The sequence below is a fragment of the Trichechus manatus genome, unplaced genomic scaffold, assembly GCF_000243295.1.
Source record: "Trichechus manatus latirostris isolate Lorelei unplaced genomic scaffold, TriManLat1.0 scaffold00033, whole genome shotgun sequence".
Lineage (NCBI taxonomy): Eukaryota > Metazoa > Chordata > Mammalia > Sirenia > Trichechidae > Trichechus > Trichechus manatus.
The window spans coordinates 11,769,561-11,781,644 of NW_004443969.1; the positions used below are offsets into that span (position 1 = coordinate 11,769,561).

The 12,084-nt window shown below is 38.8% G+C and overlaps 1 protein-coding gene across 1 annotated transcript in view; it reads left to right on the top strand.

The window, feature by feature from the left end:
• Positions 1 to 12,084, top strand: part of THSD7B (thrombospondin type 1 domain containing 7B) — a 1,037,490-nt gene that overhangs the window by 764,829 nt on the left and 260,577 nt on the right. The window lies entirely within an intron of this gene.

The following is a 12,084-nucleotide window of genomic DNA, read 5'->3' on the forward strand; positions in this document are numbered from 1 at the left end:
GGACATGTGGAATGTACACATGCAGATCTCAACGTTTATCTGAAGTGTGATTGTTTTGGATCCTTGACTCACCTCACTCTATCCTTAACCTTTGTTTATTGGCTATCTGTATATTGGCAGGGAGCAAGGTTTCTCTGCTTCACTGAGAAGACCAAAGCCCAGTACAGATGAACGTATTTTATGGAATTCTTTGGTGCCCTGAAATTATACATAGAAAACATGAGACCTGAGTATCTTCCAATGTAATTAACAATGCGCCAATGAAAAAGTTGATTTCAAATGTTTTATAACATAATATATAAGTACACCTAAATTAATACAATAAATCTGTAGAAAAGAAGCTAGCAAATGAGCTAGGAGAGTTTTTCAAGATGTTAATCAGGGAGAAAATTATATTTTTGAACCTTAGTTGGGAGAATTTGAAAGATACGGATGAATGGAGAAAAGAATAAAAGTTGATACTGCTGAGGTGAAGGTTTATGGAGGAGGCTAAGACTAATGACTGAAATAGAACTTATGAATTTTCTGTCATACTTTTCCATTTTTATTACCTTTTTAATTAAAAGACCAACAAAATTTAAAGAAGAATGTGGATGGAGGGAATTTATGCTTAACTGGAGAACTCAGGAAACAAATGGATAGATTTTAGTTTTAGTCATCAAGATGTTATGTATTGATAAGCTTTCTCATTAATACCAGAAATGGCGAAGTGAACTGGGTGCTGATGGACAAGCCACAGGGAAATGATGGAGTCCTTCATTATTGCCAAATGTATTGCCCTGTTTTTATTTAATACATACTCATTCAATATATGAATGCAATTTAAGGTTTAATGATTTTTTAATTAGTACCAATATTGTGCTCTATCTGCTCCCCAGACTAGTTAATAGAATTGTTTAATGTGATCTGACCTCCAGAAACATTAAATACATCGCAAGCAAGTAATGAACCCATTTTAAAGAAACCAAAGCTGAGTGACTTTAATCTTAGTTTTCAGCTTTTGTATGTATATTAGTTGATTTAGCCATTCATTTAATCAAAATCTATCTATTGAGCACCTGCTGTAAACCTGGTCCTTTTCTATGATTTGGGTCTACATTTATGGGGAAATCAAGAACTTCTAGAGTTTGTTGTTCAGTGGGAGGATAGAAATAAAACAAATGAATAAAAGGAATTTCACTTTTTATTAGGTCTCAGTGTCATAAGCTAAGTTCTCTAGAGAAGCAAAACCAGTGAAGTGTATTTATATATATACACACACACACATATATACATATATGTGTGTGTGTTTGTGTATAGATATATACATATGTGTATGTATGTATATATATAGAGAGAGGGAGAGAGCGATTTATCTTAAGGAAATGGCAGTTGTAGAGGCTGGCAAGTCCCAAGTCCATGGGCCAGGCATCAGGCTGGAGGCTTCTCCTGACTCATGTAGCTGCAGGGGCTGATAAACCCAAGATTGGGAGGTAAGATGGCAGGCCCCTGGGTCACAGGCTATGGAAGCTGATGAATCGAAGATTGGCAGGTAAGCTGGTAGGCTGCAGGCTCACAGGCTATGGAAATTGACAAATCCTGAGATCAGCAGGCAGTACAGAAGGCCATTGGCTCAAATCCTAAGAACTGGAGGTCAGATGATGACAAGCCAGATGCAGGATCCAGAGCAAGCAAGTGAACTTTGTCAGAACGTCTGTATGTATATGTTGGATACAGGCCACTCCCCCAAGGAAACTCCCCTTATAACTGACTGGCTGATCACATCAGATCATATCATGGAGGATGACTACATCATTATGTAACTGCCAAATTGCATCATTATATAACTGTGAAACTACATCATTACATAACTGCCAAGTCACTGAGAATCATGGCCCAGCCAAGGTGACGTGTGCAGCCTTAACCATCACACCTGAGATGCTGAGATAGAAAATATTTAGACAGGTTTTAAGGAAGTCCCCACAAATTATATTAACCTGAGATGTGAAGGGTGAGAAAAAGGCAGATCACAAGATACGATACAAGATCATTTCAGTCTATGGAACAAGCATGTCCAGGAGATGTAAGGTAGGAAAGAGACAGATGTTCATAGACTCTAAGGCAAGTCCTAGATGTGCTGGCAAAAATGAAAGGATGCCTTGGGGCTTGAGTATAGGGAATAAGGGGGAGTTGTGTGAGGTGAGGTTGAAGAAATACGTGGAATCTTGAGGGACAAGGTAAGGAGTATGGATTTCATTTAAGTGCAATGCAATGCTTAGCATGGAAGAGCTTTAACTGGGACATAAAGGGTGGGTAATGTGATCCAATTTGGATTTTTAAAAGATTGCTTTTGACTACTGTGTGTAGAATGACTTAAAAGGGGCAAAGGCCCCATTAGGAGATTATTGTAGTAGTTAGACGTGATTGTAGGTTAGACTAAGTTGGTGATAGTAAAGAGAGAAGTGTTATTAAGATATAATTTGGACATAAAATTGACAAGATTATTCTAAATGCCAGGTATCCTTTTTATGTATTAGCTATAAGTCACCTCTAATTTTTCATGTGTATGTTCTTTTCTTTATTTAGAAACTAGTCATTTCAGGTTAGAAATGAAAATGTCTTCAAGGAAGAAGGTCATTGATAACTGAACCACTTTGCAAAGCAATCATAAAAGCTATTAGGGAGTTGGAAACATTTTTCCGAAATGAAAACAATCCTTTGTTGCTCAAGATTTACCTTAGACTCATCTTTTTTTTTTTTTGATATTTGTGTTAAGATACCTTTATAGTACAGTCTATAATTTATGTCACTGTTAGGGGTATGGGACACAGAAATCTATCAAGGAAAAAAAGTTTACTATTAAACACATAATATGTATGTATATACATATCTATATCTATCTATCTATCTATATATATATCCCTGAATTAACTCACTATTAAAATTTCCATTTTATTCATGGATAAACTGAGGCACAAAGCAGTGACCTCAATCTGGCTCTCCTGATAAGAAAAGTAAATATTTTGCTCTTTTAAATACTTTTATGTGGTCCTTGTCTTCTGTCTGCATTTGGGGGACACAGTGGGACTCCCCAGGATGACATCAAGGAGAATTCCTCATGAGAATAATTATTCCTCACGCTGAGGTATCCTACGTTGCCCGTGGTGGTACACAGGCCATGTAATTTAGGAAATTCTGAAATATTCCTTCTAATGAATTCTGTGAATGATTCAAACCACAGATTTTTAAAGCCAAATCTATTTGGCTTTAAAAAGTAAAGCTGCATTTCAGTAAAAGAAAAAAAAAAAAACTTTTTTAAAAATGTGAGTTTATGTCTGTGTTTTGTCACCAACTCTTAGTTACTGATGAGGTTCATCACTGCCTGATGCCAAAGCATGATGTCTTTCCCACCTGTGTGACATCAGGTCAGATGTTGCCTGGTTTAGGCAACACAATAGCATGTGCCAAAATTAGGATATTGATATGACTGACTTCCAACTATATCTTTTATCCCAGTGATCTTTAGTAACCAAATAACAGGATATAAAAGCACCCACTCAACACACTGCATTCTTTCCTCTTTTCTCCTTCATCCTGTCCTCACGTTCATCCCTCCCTTCATTCTGGCCTCTGCTCAAATATCAGTTTACATCAAGTCGTTCTCTGACCCCACAAATAAATCAATCCACCTCATCATTTCCTATTCCCCTTATCATTTTTAATTTTCTTCATGGCACTTATCCGCCACCTGACATATTATGTATTTACTTTTTTGTTATTATTGCTTAATATCTCTCTTCCTCCACTAGAATGTAAAGCTCTAAGAGGGTGGGTGTTTTTTGTTTGTTTGTTTTTGCTTTTCCATTTCCAACTGCTGTATCCACAGCACTTAGGATAGTACCTGAAAGTCAGTAGGTATTCAAAACATATTTTTGAATGCATGACAAAATCATCAAATCTTAAAAATTTTGACTCCTAAGTATTATTCAACCTTTTATTTTCCTCTTGATAGCTACAGCTTCCTGGTAGTAGATGTTACACTATTCTGTTTTTTCTCATGCACGTAGAATCCATCATGCCACATAACATCAGCCATCACAGTAAAATGTAAACGTGACCACACCAATGGTCTGCTTATAATCTTTCCCAGTTTCCCCTGCACACACCAGCTACTTCCTTACGTGACGTTAAGGGACTTCTACCTGGCATGCCCTTCCTCCTCCTAGCATGAAGCTTCTCATTCTTTGGGATGAGATAAGGTGTTGTTTCAGTGGGCATCTTCCCTACTTCCATTCCCAGTGTGATGGTTAAAATTGTGTGTCAACTTGGCTGGGCCATGATTCTCAGTGTTTTGGCAGTTGTATGATGTTGTGATCACTTCCTTGTTGAGATTTTATATGTGATCACTTCCCTGTTGAGATTTTATATGTGATCACCCCCATAATGGGATCTGCTGTGAGTAGCCAATCAGTTGAAAGGGAGTTTCCTTGGGCGTGTGGCCTGCAAGGGTGGGCGGACATTCGGGAGCTTTTACTCATTCTGGATCCTGCAACTGGTTCCTGTTCATCTTACCTCTGGTTCCTGGGACTTGAGCTAGCAGCTTACCTGCAGATCTTGCTTGCCAATCTTGGGATTCATCAATCTTCACAGCCTGTAAGCAAGAGCCCTACTCCTTGACCTCCTGATCTTGGGTTCGCCAGCCCTTGCAGCTACGTGAATTAGGAGAAGCCTCTATCGTGACCCATGAACTTGGGATATTACAGCTTCTACAACCACATGAGCCATTTCCTTGATATAAATCTGTCTGTATTTATACATGTTACTAGTTTTGCTTCTCTAGACAACACAGTCTAAGACACCTAGGATGTGTGAGGGACCATCTTTGAGGATGCCCCTGATTCCTAGACTTATCTTTATGACTGCATGTAGCTTTATTTAACAAAAATATCCATTTAGCTTTCTATTTATCTTATGAAGCTGAGAGCTCAGTGAGATACAGGACTGAGTCATGTTCATCTCTCCCTCCTCAATACCTAACATAGAATCTGGCCCATCTCAGGTAAACATTGACTGAATGAATGGAAGAACTAGATTAGACATGACAAGAGTCAAACTCACATAATCCCCTATAAAAATCCTGAAGGGGTGTGTGTGTGTGTGTGTGCATGCGTGTGCAATAGCCTTTTTGGGTAGAACATCTGTGTATAGAAAAAAGTAGATTCATAGAGAAGTCAGCTGTGCAGTACAGAGTCAGACAAACACTATAGAGCACCTGGTACTAGGTTGCCCTTGATATACAGTTTGAGATTAAAGGAGGTGAAATCACTTTGCTACAAGTAGACAAGCAATGCTTTTGAAAAGAATGAAGAAATGCAGAAAAATAATTTTCTAAGTGATCAAGTGGTAGCTTTGTGTATAAATATTAATTTCTTAAATTGTAAAATGTAATCTGTTTTACGTCTGATTCCAGATAGATTACGATTGATTTTAATAGGAAATTATCTTTATAATTATTTTATCCAGAAATAATTTAGCATGGTTCTCTTAATTCTATTAAACATTTTATTAATTTGCTATCATATGTAAGGAGCCCTGGTGGGGCACAATGGTTAAGCACTCAGCTGCTAACCGAAAGGTCAACGGTTTAAACCCACTCAGCAGCTCCGGGGGAGAAAATGCCTGGCAATCTGCTCCCGTAAAGATTACAGCCTAAGAAGGAGAAAAGTGGGGTGCAAAACTCAAATTCTAATAAAAAGACCAGAATTAATGGTTTGATTGAGACTGGAGGGACCCCAGAAGACATGGCCCCCAGACTCTCTGTTAGCCCAAAACTAAAGCCATTTCCGAGGCCAACTCTTCAGACAAAGATTAGACTGGACTTTGGGGCATAAAATGATACTCGTGAAGAGTGTACTTCTTAGCTCAAGTAGATACATGAGACTAAATGGGCAGCTCCTGTCTGGCGGGATGAGAAGGCAGAGAGGGTCAGGAGCTGGTTGAATGGACGCAGGAAGTCAGGGGTGAAAAGGAGGAGTGTGCTGTCACAGTATAGGGAGAGCAATTAGGGTCACATAACAATGTATGTATACATTTTTGTATGAGACTAACTTGAATTGTAAACTTTCACTTAAAGCACAACAATTAAAAAAAAGATTACAGCCTAAGAAACCCTATGAGACAATTCCACTCTGCCCTGAAAGGTCACTATGAGTTAGAATCGACTCTGTGGCACACAACAACAGGCTGTCATATATTAGTAGGTATAGATAGCACAAAGACAAAAAAATAACCTAAAGAATATCTTTGTTACCTGAGGAATAATATCATTTCACATGCTTACAGTCATTGGGCAAATGTGAATTTAATTTTAATATATTTATAAAGTTTATATTCTGTATGTATGTTGAATTTTATATAATTGATAGATTTCTGTTATAACTACATACATATGGACAAGGTTATTTTGTCAGAGGGTCTCTGGATGGCACAAACCAAAAGACTGGTGGTTTGAATCCTCCCAGCGGTGCCACAAAAGAAGGGCTTGGCAGTCTACTTCCATAAGATCATAGCCATTGAAATCCCTACGATGTGCAGTTCTAGTATGAAATGTGGGGTCACCATGAGTCAGGATTGACTCAAAGGCAACAGATTTATTTTGGCAGAGTTGGGAAAGTATACTCAGAGACTGAAAATTACATCTTTATTAACTGAAGTGATTAAGAGAGCATTTGATAAAATTTAGCAAAGATTTGGCAAATTTTGGCAAAGATTTGTAGATATAAAATATAGGACAAACTTACTACACAATTTCACCTCACAAGTCCACCACACAGCAGGGAGTAAATAATTATATCCTGCCCCAGCTCTCAGAAAGAAGTGGAATTTTCTTCAGAAATTTGCAGTTTTTTCCAAGTGATCTAAATCCTCTACAACCTTAGTTTTCTGGGCGTTGCAAGACTCTTCAAATCACTACTTGAGAAGAAATAAATGCATACTCTGGGGCAAAGACATTTAAATATGACAATATGAAGAATTCGTTCCTATATTTTTCAAGTTAAGATTTTACATCTTTCACTTAAAAAAAAAACCATGGGTTTTGCTGTAACAATTTATATAATCCTGCTGCTTTAGTGAAACTTCTCTCTTGCATCCACTTGTCTTCGTCCTCATTGCTCCCCCTTAGCTCAGGCTGCTTTCACCCTGCACCTCACTTCACTGCAGTGTCACTGTCCTCTGTTTGGGCGCAGTCCATCTTCCCACCAATTAGTTATCACATGTCAGTGAGAGAAATCTGTCCATAAAGAAAATCTGATCTGATGATCACTGTGATGTTCAAGGTTGTATGTAAATTTGGCTGGGCCATGATCCTCAGTGGTTTGGCAGTTATGATGAAGTTTGGCAGCTTTTTAATGATGTAATCACCTCCATGATTAGATCTGATATAATATGATCACCTCCGTTATGAAATCTGCTATGAGCAGTCCATCAGTCGAAAGGGAGTTTCCTTGGGGTGTGGCCTGCATCCAATATAGGTAGACTTTCTGGCAAGGCCTGTGGGCTTTTGCTTGTTCTGGATCTTGCAGCTGGCTCCTGTTCATCTGACCTCTGATTCCTGGGACTTAAGCTAACAGCTTTCCTGCTGTCTTACCTGATGATCTTGGGATTCCTCGTCCTTCACAGCCTGTGAGCCAGAGGCCTGCTATGTGACCTTCTGATCTTAGATTTGCCAGTACCTGCAGGCTACATGAGTCAGGAGAAGCCTCCAGCCTGACCCATGGACTTGGGACTTTCCAGCCTCCACAACCACGTGAGCCATTTCCTTTATATAAATCTGTATATATATGTATTTATATGCTGCACTGGTCTTCTCTAGAGAACCCAGCCTAGGACAGTCACTCTCATATGTTTTAAACCCTCAGTGGTGACCCCTGGCCCAGATCCCTTAGAATGGTATGCCAGGCCTTTCGTGATTTTACCCTTTTGGCCACTGAAGCCTCATCCCTCATCCTTCCCACACCGAACTCCAGTGCTTCTGGGATTCTTGCATATCTCAGCACATACCATTCACTTTCCTGGGGGCTTTTGCCCTCTGTACCTGTATGCTTTCCTCTAGCTATGACATTAATGTTTCTTCCTTCTTGCAACCTAATTCTCTAATTGAGTCCTTAATAACCTTTCCAGACTTAAGTTCGAAATGTCACCCTTCCCCAACTTCTAAAACTCAGTAGAATCTGAGCAAATCTGCTTTATGTCCCTCAGGTCCCAAATCCTAACACTCGTATTTTACCTACCTTATTGCTGGTTCATTCTTCCACAGAGGTCTGAGTGTTGCTTGAGGGTGGGACTGTGTCTACTTAATCGCTCTGTCGTCACAAGTACCTGGCAAAGTATCAGCACATCACACATACTTTTTAACAAAACACAGAATATAGATTTGCACTTAGGTATAAAGAATTTTAAGATACATATGTGTATTGGTTTCCTAAGGCTGTTGTAACAAAACTACAAATGTGGTGGCTTAAAACAACACACATTAGTTCTCTTACAGTTCTAGAGGTCAGAAGACCAAAGTCAGTTTCACTGGGCTCAAATTAAGGTATAGGCAGGCCCAGTCTTCCTCCAGAGAATCTAGGGGAGAATATATTTTCTTGCCTTTCCAGTTTCTAGAGCTGCATGCCTTGCAACCTGGGCTTGTAGCGCCTTCCTGCATCTTCAAAGCCAGTAGCCTAGTATCTAGCTTCAGTTCACATTACCTTCTTCTGTGTCAAAAGCCCTTCTACCTCCCTCTTATAAGGACACTTATGATTACCAACCCACCCAAATAATCCAGGATAATTTCCCTTCTCAAGGTCCTTAATTCAATCACATCTGCAAAGTCTCTTTTGCCATATAAGGTAACATTCTCAGGTTCCAGAATTTAGGACCTGGATATCTTTGTTGTTAGGTGCCATCAAGTTGGTTCTGACTCATAGCGACCCTGTATACAACAGAACAAAACACCGCCTGGTCCTGAGCCATCCTCACAATCGGTGTTATGCATGAGCCCATTGTTGTATCCACTGTGTCAATCAATCTAGTTGAGGGTCTTCCTCTTTTTTGCTGACCCTCTACTTTGCCAAGCATGATATCCTTCTCCATGTACTGGTCCCTACTAATAACATGTCCAAAGTATGTGAGACATAGTCTCGCCATCCTTGCTTCTAAGGAGCATACTGGTTGTACTTCTTCCAAGACAGATTTGTTTGTTCTTTTGGCAGTCCATGGTATATTCAATATTCTTCACCAACACCATAATTCAAAGGCGTCAATTCTTCAGTCTTCCTTATTCATTGTCCAGCTTTTACATGCGTATGAAGCGATTGAAAACACCATGGCTTAGGTCAGGCGCACCTTAGTCTTCAACATGACATCTTTGCTTTGTAACACTTTAAAGAGGTCTTTTGCAGCAGATTTGCTGAATGCAATGCATTGTTTGATTTCTTGACTGCTGCTTCCATGGGTGTTGATTGTGGATCCAAGTAAAATGAAGTGGTTGACAACTTTGATATTTTCGCCGTTTATTATGATGTTGCTTATTGGTCCAGTTGTGATTTTTGTTTTCTTTATGTTGAGGTGCAATCCATACTGAAGGCAGTGGTTGGTGTTTAACTAGTAGGTATTCTTTATTAGTTAAGCTGAACTGTTATTTGATTTTAAGAAGGCTTCAGGGGTATTTTTGGTTTAAGGTTTAAAGAATATCTTAGAGCTATATTTTCAGGTGTTCATCCAGCCTCAGTAGTTCCAGAAAGTGTGGATTCCATGAGAATTTGAAATTCTGTTCTGCATTTTGTCCCTTTTGATTAAGATTCCTCTGTAGAATCTTTGATAAAAATGTTCAGTGTTGGTAGCCAGCCACCATCCAGTTCTTCTGGTCTCAAGGCAAAGGAGACAGATGTTCATGGAGGGAATTAGTCACACATTCCATTCCCTCCTCCTATTCCTGACTCTCCTTCTGCACCACCAGGGCTCCTCAGACCCACTAGGATTCCTATAATCAAAAAGACAGTACCAAATATTTGCAAGGATGTAGAAATATTGGAAATGCACCACTGCTGGTGTAATGTAAAATGTTGCAGCTGCTTTGGATAACAGTCTTTGTTAAGCAGTTCCTTAGCAGAGTAAACACTGAATTAGCATATGGCCCTGGAATTTCATTCCTAGGTATATACCAAAGAGAAATGAAAAGATACATCAACACAAAAACATGTACACTAATGTTCAGTAGCATTACTTGTACTGACTAAAAAGTATAAATAATCCAAATCTCCATAAACTGATGAATACATAAATAAAATGTGACATATCGTATTATGTAATACTATTCAGCTATAACATAGATAAATGAACCTTGACAACATAATGCTAAGAAACCAGTCACAAAAGACCACATAATGTGTGATTTTATTTATTTGTCTAGCATATTCAATTATATAGAGACAGAAAGTAGATTAGTGATTGCCTAGGGCTAGGAGGCAGAAGTCTGGAGGAAACTGGGTTATGAGTGTGGGATTTCTTTTTGGGATGTGTTATGGATTGAATTGTGTCCCCGAGAAATATGTGTTGTAAATCCTAACTGCTGTCTGTGGTTATAATCCCATTTGTGAATAGGTTGTGTTTATTATGTTAATGAGGCAGATTAGGGTATATTTTGAGTCAATCTCTTTTGAAATATAAAAGAGATGATACAAACTAGCAAGAGAAGCAGAGATAGGGGAAGAGAGATGCCACGCCACATGAAGATCACCCAGGAGCAGAAGCTCAAAGAGACAAGGACCTTCCTCCTGAGCCGAGGGAGAGAGAAAAGACTTCTCCTAGAGCCAGCATCCTGCATTCAGACTCCTAGCCTCCTAACCTGTGAGAAAATTTCTGTTTGTTAAAGCCACCTGCTTGTGGGTTTTCTGTTATAGCAACACTAGATAACTAAGATAGGGTGGTAAAAATGTTCTAAAATTGCGGTGATGGTCACACAAAGTCAGTGAATATACTAGAGACCACTGGATTGTACACTTTTAGTGGGTGAATTGTATGCATGTGAATTATGTCTCAATAAAGCTGTTAAAATAAAATTTTAAAAGATTAATTAATGAGGAATTTATAATTCAGAAAACCAACATTGTGGTGAAAAATACATATGTATGTAGGTTTATATACACATAGGTAATTACAACGTACATACGTGTGTATTTACACACATACACACACACATATCTAAAATACTGGCACTAGGAATTTTGACTCATTTGGAGGGTTTCCTAGAGAATCTTCTATGATAGGAAAGATGTAAATAAATAAACTTAATTAACTGTAGAAAGTGCCAGAAGAGACCATTGAACAAAGTGTCCTGAGAAGACAGTAGAAGGAGTGATTAATTTGGGAGTGGTTTCAAGCTGTTTCAAAAATGACATCTAGAGGAGGAGGGGATATTTGATTTGGGTCTCAAAGGAGGAAAGGGTGCACTATGGTTTGGTAACACTGAATCAAGTACTATGTGACCAGAATCTATGTAAGTGATAGAAGATAAATTTGGAATGTTGATTGGAGTTAGATTGTGGAGGAGCGGATATGGTAAAGAAAAATATTCAAAACCAAACCACTGCTGTCGAATCAATTCCAACTCATGGTGAACCCATGTGTTACAGAGTATAACTGTACTTCATAGGGTTTTCTTGGCTGTAATCTTTACTGAAGCAGATTGCCAGATCTTTCTTCCCTAGCACCACTGGGTGTACTCGACCTCCAACTTTCAGTTAGTCGCCAAGAGCAAACTGTTTGCACCACCCAGGAACCCTGATACGCTATAGAGATTTTGTCGCTTAAGTAGGTTTGTTTTTGTTTCACAGGAGTAATGTTTAATTTCCAGGAACTCATTTTAGAGGCCCAGTGTTAATTAGAATTATGTATTTGACAAACAAACAGACAAAACTCAAGCCAGTTGTCTTTCAGTTGATTCCAACTCATGGCGACCATATGTGTTTTAGAGTAGAACTGCACTTCACAGGGTTTTAATGGCAGATTTTTCAGAAGTAGATCACCAGGCCTTTCTTCCAAGGTGCCACTGGGTGGATT